Source organism: Thamnophis elegans, chromosome 14 (genome assembly GCF_009769535.1).
Source record: "Thamnophis elegans isolate rThaEle1 chromosome 14, rThaEle1.pri, whole genome shotgun sequence".
NCBI classification, from domain to species: domain Eukaryota; kingdom Metazoa; phylum Chordata; class Lepidosauria; order Squamata; family Colubridae; genus Thamnophis; species Thamnophis elegans.
Window position 1 is genome coordinate 13,144,129 of NC_045554.1, and position 9,043 is coordinate 13,153,171.

The following is a 9,043-nucleotide window of genomic DNA, read 5'->3' on the forward strand; positions in this document are numbered from 1 at the left end:
GAGTCCCGCAAAACCTTGACCCAGGAGTATAATAAGGCGCTGAAACTCCGTCAGCCAGGATGCCCGAGGAAAGCAGAGTTAACCCCGGTGAAGCGAGTCGTGGGGATGCAACACTTCTTTTCCTGCGACTGCCCGGGAGATCCTCTCTTCCTCCCCTGCCCGTCTAAATCTTTTCCCCTTCGCTCAGAGGGAGCCCCCTGGTCCCCTCGTTCCTGCACGGGATGATGGGCAATGTAGTCCAGCACACCAGGAGGGCACCAGTACAGGATGATGGGCAATGTAGTCCAGCACACCAGGAAGGCACCAGCACAGGATGATGGGCAAAGTAGTCCAGCACACCAGGAGGGCACAAGCCCGGGATGATGGGCAATGTAGTTCAGCTCAGCAGGATGGTACCAGCACGGGATGATGGGCAATGTAGCCCAACACACCACGAGGGTACCAGCACGGGATGATGGACAATGGAGTCCAGCACACCAGGAGGGTACCAGCACAGGATGATGGGCAATGTAGCCCAGCACATCAGGAGGGTACCAGTTGGAAAACCGCCTCCCCCGTCCCCCGTCTCCCCCCCTCACTTTCCAGGATTTCCTCGGCACAGTCGCCTCACTCCTTCCCGGCTCTCCTCACCTTCCAATCGGCTTTTCTGAGAGCCTCTCCGGCGGTCGGTCCCTTCGGGGCACCGCCGGCGCGAAACCCAAGGCGAAGCTTTACCGGGCGAGGCTGAAACTGGGGAGGGCTTCTCCCCCCGCGTCCCCCCACCCCCCGCTGTCAGAGGCTGGCATTGCCGGCGCCCCCTACGGAAGAGAATCCGCCTGCGCACCTCTCCCGCTTGGCCCCTTGCTGGAAGGGTGGACGCCTGGGAAGCGTAGAGCGCCCGGGAAGCGTGGAGCGCCCCTTCCCAAAAAGAAACACGCGGCCCATCGCAGCCACTAGGCGTCCGGGATCGGCCCAAGTTTGGTTCTAGTGCGGCTCTTCAATTCTGTTTACTCTGCCAAAGGGCTTAGGAGATGAGCTTGGGGCGTGAAGGGAATGGATAAGAATCTGAGGCAGATACAGCTTCTCTAAAACTGTTGGACTGGGAAATCATGGAATCATGACTAGGCTTAGGATGGCATAATACAGTGTTTCTCAACCTTGGCAACTTGAAGACGTCCGGACTTCAATTCCCAGAATTCCCCAGACAGCGCTGTCTGGGGAATTCTGGGAGTTGAAGTCCGGACGTCTTCAAGTTGCCAAGGTTGAGAAACACTGGCATAATAGCTGCCTTCCAGTACTTAAGGGGCTCCCACAGAGAAGAGGGGGGTGAATCTATTCTCCAAAGAACCTGAAACAATCCAGCCATCTCTAAGCGGTTTACAGAATCAGCCTCTTGCCCCCAACAATCTGGGTCCTCATTTTACCCACCTCGGAAGGCTGGAGCCGGTCAGGATCGAACTCCTGGCAGTTGGCAGAATTAGCCTGCAATTCTGCATTTTAACCACTGAGCCACCACAGAACAAGAAACGACAGATGGAACTTACTCAAGGAGAGAACCAACCTGGAACGAAGGAGAAAGTTCCTGACAGTGAGGACAATTAACCAGTGGAACAGCTTGTCTCCAGAAGTTGTGGATTCTCCAATACTGGAAGCTTTTTAAGATGAGATTAGGCAAACATTTTTTTTTGTCAACCTAGCAGTTCGAAAGCATGTAAAAATGAAAGCAGAAAAATAGGAACCACCTTTGGTGGGAAGGTAACAGCATTCCGTGCGCCTTCGACGATTAGTCATGCTGGCCACATGATCACGGAGACGAACAGCACTGGCTGTTCGGCTTAGAAATGGAGATGAACACCGCCCCCTAGAGTCAGGAACGACTAGCACATATGTGCAAGGGGAACCTTTACCTTTACTTTAGACAAACATTTGCCTTAAATGGTATGGCGTTTCCTGCCTGAGCAGGGATTGGACTAGAAGTCCTCCAAGGTCCCTTCCAACTCTGTTATTCTATGTTGAATGAAACATTCCTCACATTTAACCCCTGGTACACCTAACCATCACTTTTTAATTAAACCACTATGGTTGGATTGGCACAATCCACTAAAATGGGATTATCTGCTCCAGGCTTCAAATGTCAGTTTGTATTATCCAGCAAACACACCTGCTTCACTTGGCTGAAGAGGCACAGCCAGTGGTGGGATTCAACATTTTTTACTACCGGTTCTGTAGGTGTGGCTTGGTGGGTGTGGCAGGGGAAGGATACTGCAAAATCCACATTCCCTCCCCACTCCAAGGGAAGAATATTGCAAAATCTGCATTCCCTCCCGATCAGCTGGGAGAATAGATGGGGCCAGGGCCAGTCAGAGGTGGCATTTACTGGTTCTCCAAACGACTCAAAATTTCCGCTACCGGTTCTCCAGAACTGCTCAGAACCTGCTGAATGTCACCTCTGGGCACAGCCATCCAACCCTGTTTTGTATGAATGCCAATCCTGGCACTTTGGGGATTTTTAAAGGCTTCTTTGCTTTCAAACAGTGGCATGAAAATTGATTCCAGAAATGACCTGTGGATAAAATTTGTGCTGTTGTATCTGCCAACGGCTTTCAAAGTTGCCTTGAAAGAAAGAAAGAAGAAAAAACCACCGCTAAGAACTGAATTTTTACACCACAGTTCCAGACCCCTGGAGGGTGCCAATGTTGGAACCCACATCTGTTTTTTGGCAGAAATTAATGGACTTCCCTGTGAAATGTTTCTCTTGCTGGGGGCTTATGTGCTATTGAAAAAAAAGTCCCTTTTCCATGTTAACTTCTGCAATTTTAGGCTCCTGCAGGAAAGGGGCTGCCTGCTCTCCTCCCCTGTTTGAATTCAGCTCAGATCTGGCTGTAATCTCAAGGGGGACTGTAGCATGGCTGAAGGCAACTCACTGCGATAGCAAATTCTCCTGCGTCAAGATGTGGAGACTCTAGAAAGAGTGCAGAGAAGAGCAACAAAGAGGATTCGGGGACTGGAGACTAAAACATATGAGGAACGGTTGCAGGAACTGGGTATGTCTAGTTTAATGAAAAGAAGGACCAGGGGAGACATGATAGCAGTCTTCCAATATCTCAGGGGTTGCCACAAAGAAGAGGGAGTCAAGCTATTTTCCAGGGCACCTGAGGGCAGGACAAGAAGCAATGGGTGGAAACTAATCAAGGAAAGAAGCAACTTAGAACTGAGGAGAAATTTCCTGACAGTGAGAACAATCAACCAGTGGGACAACTTGCCTCCAGGAGTTGTGAATGCTCCAACAATGGAAGTCTTTAAGAAGATGCTGGATAACCATTTGACTGAAGTGGTGTAGGGTTTCCTGCCTAGGCAGGGGGTTGGACTAGAAGACCTCCAAGGACAATTTACAGTGAACTGCGCACACAGTCGCACTACTAAACAACATGCCGGTAATAGGAGCGGTGACCGGGGAGCCAGTTCAGGGACGTGGCCAGCCTGGATCGCTGCTGGTTCTGCGACCCAGGCCAAAATACCACTATCGGTTTGGCCAAACCAGGAGCAACCCACCTCTGCTCCTTTTCCTTGACTCCACTTATCCTGCTTAAATCCTCTTCCACCTTCTCTCCTTCTCTTTCTCCTTCTCCAATCTTCCTCCACCTTAACTTTTCTCATACTTCTCTCCTTTTTCTTCCTCCTTTTCCTTCTCTTTCTCCAATCTTCCTCCTCCTTAACTCTCCTCCTCCTCCTCTTCCTCCACCTCCTCTCCTTCTCCTTCTCTTCCTCCTTTTCTTCCTCCTCTTCCTTTCCCTTTATCCTTCTCTTATTCTCCCTCCTCCTCTACTTCTCCTTGATGCGTTTTCTGCCGAACATCTTTCTCTCAGTGCTGACTGTATAAAGCAGGCTGTTATTTCCCTTCCACTTGTATTAATTTTTCCCTAAAGTCCCATAAAAGAAGGCAACACAAATCTGGCTTCCTGGTGCTAAACAACCCCCAAAGCACCACATCCCACTCATCCCTTCCGTCATAATTCTCCTTGAAAGAAAACTTCAAAAGCAAAGGTAGTTTTATCTGATCGAGTAGCAGGAAAAGTGTAGGAGGGTTTTTCCCCCCTTGCTGCATGATGAAAAAATACTTCTATCAAGTTAGACTCTTGTCTACCCCTTCATCTGTATTTGCACACTAAGAGGATGTGGCTTAATTTTGCAAAACAAGTCATCTGATGTAAGAGAACTTTCAAAAACTGGAAAGGAGAAAGAATATTTCCAAAGTATCAAATATACATTAATTCCTAGTATAATTTGATTGCTTATTAGTAACCTATGACTATCACTGTTGTGCCTTATGGTTCTTGACAAATGTATATTTACTTTTATGTATACTGAGAGCACCAAAGACAAATTCCTTGTATGTCCAATCACACTTGGCCAATAAAGAATTCTATTCTATTCTGTTCTTTCCCAATTTCATTCTATTCTGTTCTGTTCTGAGCCACTGTGTCCCTATGTATACATTTTAAAATTATGTAATTTATAATTAAATTTAAATTAAATTTGTAATTTCTCATTTAATTATAACATTTATAGGCTGTCCCTCTTACCTGAAGGTAAATCTTGGCAGTTTACAATCATAAAATCAATAAATAAAACAGGATCAATAAAAAAAACATAGTTTTTGCTTATTTGTGTCAAAAGCATTACAATTAAAAACATAAATAAGTTGATACAAAATCCAAAACACAATGTCCCAATTTAAGATGGGGAAATGTTGAGCAGAATGGGGAGGGAGCACGTGACCTGATTTTATGATGGTTTTGGCAAAAAAAGAAACATTTATTTCCAGGTTTGTTTTTGGCAAAACTGGACTAAAGCGAACTCTTGGTTTGCTTAATGACCAGAAGGTTTGCTTAATGACCATTGCAAAAAAAAAAAGGTAGTAAAATCAGATCGGATATACAATTTTCACAACTTGCAACTATGATGGGTACATTGAATTAGAATTACCCACGTTTGAAAAATACTGTTCTAGATTTTATTTTGATGCCTGTTTCGTCTTGATAGATTTATTTTTGTTTGGAGTGTGTGGGTGTGGAGTCTAGAAAATTGCAGAAAAGTATGAGAAAGGGATTGCTTATAAGTAAAAAGATGGTAGCTTATCAATTTCCTGAACCATTTTTGTCCAGGAAGTGTATAAGTTTACATCCCAAAATATCTTTGGACACTCATGTTCTAAAACCTGGAAATGTTGTGTGATAAAGTCAGAAACAGACCAGAGAGAGCCCCCTACTGGTGAAGTAAATTACTTTACATTAAATGCAAATAAGAAAAGAAACATTATATTGGAAAAGAGGAATGTGAGACAATAAAACTCAAGACGATGTGGGAAGAATGTATGTCCTGCTGTTCGGGCTATGATATTGAGATATCAAAGACAGAATACTGGAGGATTCAAATCATGGTCTAAGCTTAGCAAATTGTATGAATTAATTCTGGTTTCTGTAAACTCTGATATCTATATACTGTAAAAATCTCTCTCTCTCTCTCTCTCTCTCTCTCTCTCTCTCTCTCTCTCTCTCTCTCTCTCTCTCTCTCTCTGTGTGTGTGTGTGTGTGTGTGTGTGTGTGTGTGTGTGTGTATGTTCCAGTATAACTCTGGAACACCTCAAGCAATTTCAACCAAACTTGGTACACGTATGACTTACTCTCTGGAAACAAATATTGTAGGGATAAGTCACCCCTAAAACCCATCGGTGCGTGTGTTCTGTTAAGATACAGCCTGTTGTGCCTTAAAATGGCTTCTACTGTACAGTGCAGTGGAGTTGCCATGGTAACGGCTTCAGACAAGGGGGCTCCCTCTGGTAAAGGGGAAAATCCAACATTAGAAATTACGTTTGGTCCGGACATTTCCCCCTATAAATAAATACCCAGGCAATACACACACACACACACACACAGAAAGAGAGAGAGAGAGAGATAGAGAGAGAGAGAGAGAGAGGGAGGGAGGGAGGGAGGGAGGGAAGTTTATACAGTATATAGACATCAGAATTATCAGCTAGTAGCTTGATAAGAACACACAGAAGTTTCCTGGAAGACGTTAGGTGAATCTGTCTCTGCCCAACCTACCTCATAGGGATGTTGTGGGGAAGCATGGGGAGATGGAAGGCAATATATGCTGCCTTGTGCTTTTGAAGAAAAGCCAGGATATGCCTTTAATAAAAGAGGGACTCACTTTTCTCTTTCTGTAAACTTCTAGTTGACATTCTCAAATCCTCAACAATAATTATCTTTTCAGCCTAGCATCCTCCATTTGTGTCAGACCTCAATTCCCACCAGCCCCAGACAATACGGTTAATGTCCTAGCTGTCCAGAAATAATGGAAAGCCAAGTTGCTGGGACTTTTTGACTTAATGTGTCTGATGGATGCCAAGTTGAACACTTTTAGCCAAGTAAATAACTTTGCAGAGAACGGATGACACTGCAGAAAAGCACTGAAGAATTCTCCTGAATTCACAATGCTATCTACAATGGAAAGTACTTCCATTGCCTGGAATAATTCCTTGAATAAAAAAAAATGTGGTGTAGGAAAAGAGCAAGCAGAGCCGAGGGATGTGGTGGTGGACTTAAGTGCATTATTCCCAAGTCTCTCGGGAATAGGGCGGCATACAAATTGAATAAATCCAATCTAAATCCAATCATCAGCTTAGAATTGTTATGTTGCCACAAACGGTTCAGGTCCAAAGGTCCCTCTTGAATCCCATTGACTCTTATCTTGCATCAATTTACTATTGAATTTCTGTTGTCCAGATTCTTGTGTCTAGGCAGCATTTATTGGGCAATAAACCTTCTGAACTGCAACATAACCTATGGCTTGCCAACCCTGAAGCGAACCTGGCTGAGGCCGTCTTGGAGGCTTCGGGGTTGCCAAAAGAAAGAAGAAGGGACAGGGATAGGGGAAAATAGATAGCTAGGGTTTTATAGTCAAGACAAAAAGTTTTTCTGTGGGAACCAAGGACAGTCTAACAGGTGGGTGGGGAGAGGAGGAGTGGAGTAACCAAGCAACCGGCCAGCACCTCTATTGGACCATGGGACTGATGACTTGGAGGAAGGGGAATATTTTACTTTTTAATCAGATCAAGGTGGCGCAGTGGTTAAATGCAGCACTGCAGGCTACTGCTAGATCAGCAGGTCAGCGGTTCAAATCTCACCGGCTCAGGGTTGACTCAGCCTTCCATCCTTCCGAGGTGGGTAAAATGAGGACCCAGATTGTTGGGGGCAATATGCTGACTCTCTGTAAACCGCTTAGAGAGGCCTGAAAGGCCTATGAAGCGGTATATAAGTCTACTGCTATTGCTATTGCTAAAACCACGGGAACCGGTTTTGATCCAAATTAAAATCAGAGGAGGAGGAGGAGGAGGAGAAGGTGTGGGAGTCAGGGTCAGCATCAAGGCAATCTGATACTCCCAGGGGGAAGAGGGAATGGAGCTGTCAGAGAGAGAGACAGAGATGGAGCCGGGGCCATCCGTCAGCCCTCAGATGGCGAATCAACAGCTCCCAGGTCTGGAGGCGGCTGAGGAGGAAGAGGAGGAACAGCTGGGTCCAGTGCCTGACACATGGATATTCAGAAGGCAGAGAAGAGGAGAGCAGTGGAAATCTATGGGCTGGTCCTCGAGACAGAAGAGCCACCACTGCTAACGAAGCCCCACCCTAGCTCTGGGGATAAAAGGCAGAGGGCGGAGATGAATAGATGTGGCAGACAACTATTCATCTTCTGGCCGGATGGACTTGTTAGAGAGAAACTTTTTTCCAGGGCTGCTGGAACTCCTACTAAAGGAATCTTTTGCTTTCACGTCAGATGGTCTGTCATGTTTGGGGAGCTGAGTCAGAACAAAAAGGCATTTTTTCCCTTCCTTGATTTACAGAATGCTTTCAGCCTTTTCCATGTCCATCTCTCTTACAATCAATCCTCCTGACCTCCACATTGCACAAACGTGGGCAGGTCAATGCCAACACACTCACACACTCATAAAGAATCGCAGGCTTTACAGTGCATTGCACTGATTAATTAACCACTGTTCTGCTGCTTTTGCTTGTCCCCACTGTTAAGGCTCACTTCACTTAAAGCATTTCATTGCAGAATTAATGCAGACTTAATTAACAGCGTGATTACAAATGCATTTCATGTTTCATGATTTGTCAGAGGGCCGTGAAGCCAAGGGAAGGGTTCATGAAGAGATCTAAAAATATCACTGTCGTTGGAGCAAATAATAAACAAGGATACAGTTTCTCAAACCCTAAAGCAGGGTTGTCCAATCTTGGCATCTTTAAGACTTATGGACTTCAACTCTCAGGATTCCCTAGCAAGCCATGCTGGCTGGGGAATTCTGGGAGTTGACATCCACAAGTCTTAAAATTGCCAGAGTTGTACATACATCGTTGCCATAGAATTTTGAAAAGGGAGCCATTGAGTGAAAATTAAATGACAGTGATTGGAGAATGATTAAATCCCTATCAAGTCTTCTAAGTAGGCTTAAATAATATGGTTCAATTCGTATTTGTATTAAAGCAAATTCAGCTTTTGTCCATCCCCATTCAAGCATATCTGTCAAAGGACATTGAAACCATCAGTATGTATAAGGGGACATATCCTACCCAGTGGTGGAATTCAATTTTTTTTACCACTCGTTATGTAGGTGTGGCTTGGCAGGCATGGATTGGTGGGCATGGCAGGAGAAGGATACTGTAAAATCTCCATCCCCCCCCCCCACTCCAGGGGAAGGATACTGCAAAATCCCAATTTCCTCCTGATCAGCTGGGACTCAGAAGGCAGAGAATAAATGGTGGTGAGGCCAGTCAGAGGTGGTATTTGCCGGTTCCCCAAACTACTCAAAATATCCACTTCTCCAGAACTACTCAGATCCTTCTGAATACCACCTCTGATGCTACCAGAAGAGACAGAAAATATATATATTTTTTTCCAGTTTATCAACTGTTCCAGTTAGTATCTGGTCTAATTCTTTATTAAAGCCAGACGTTTTAGCATCTTTCCCATAATGAGATAGTTTATAGTTTATAGTTTATTTATT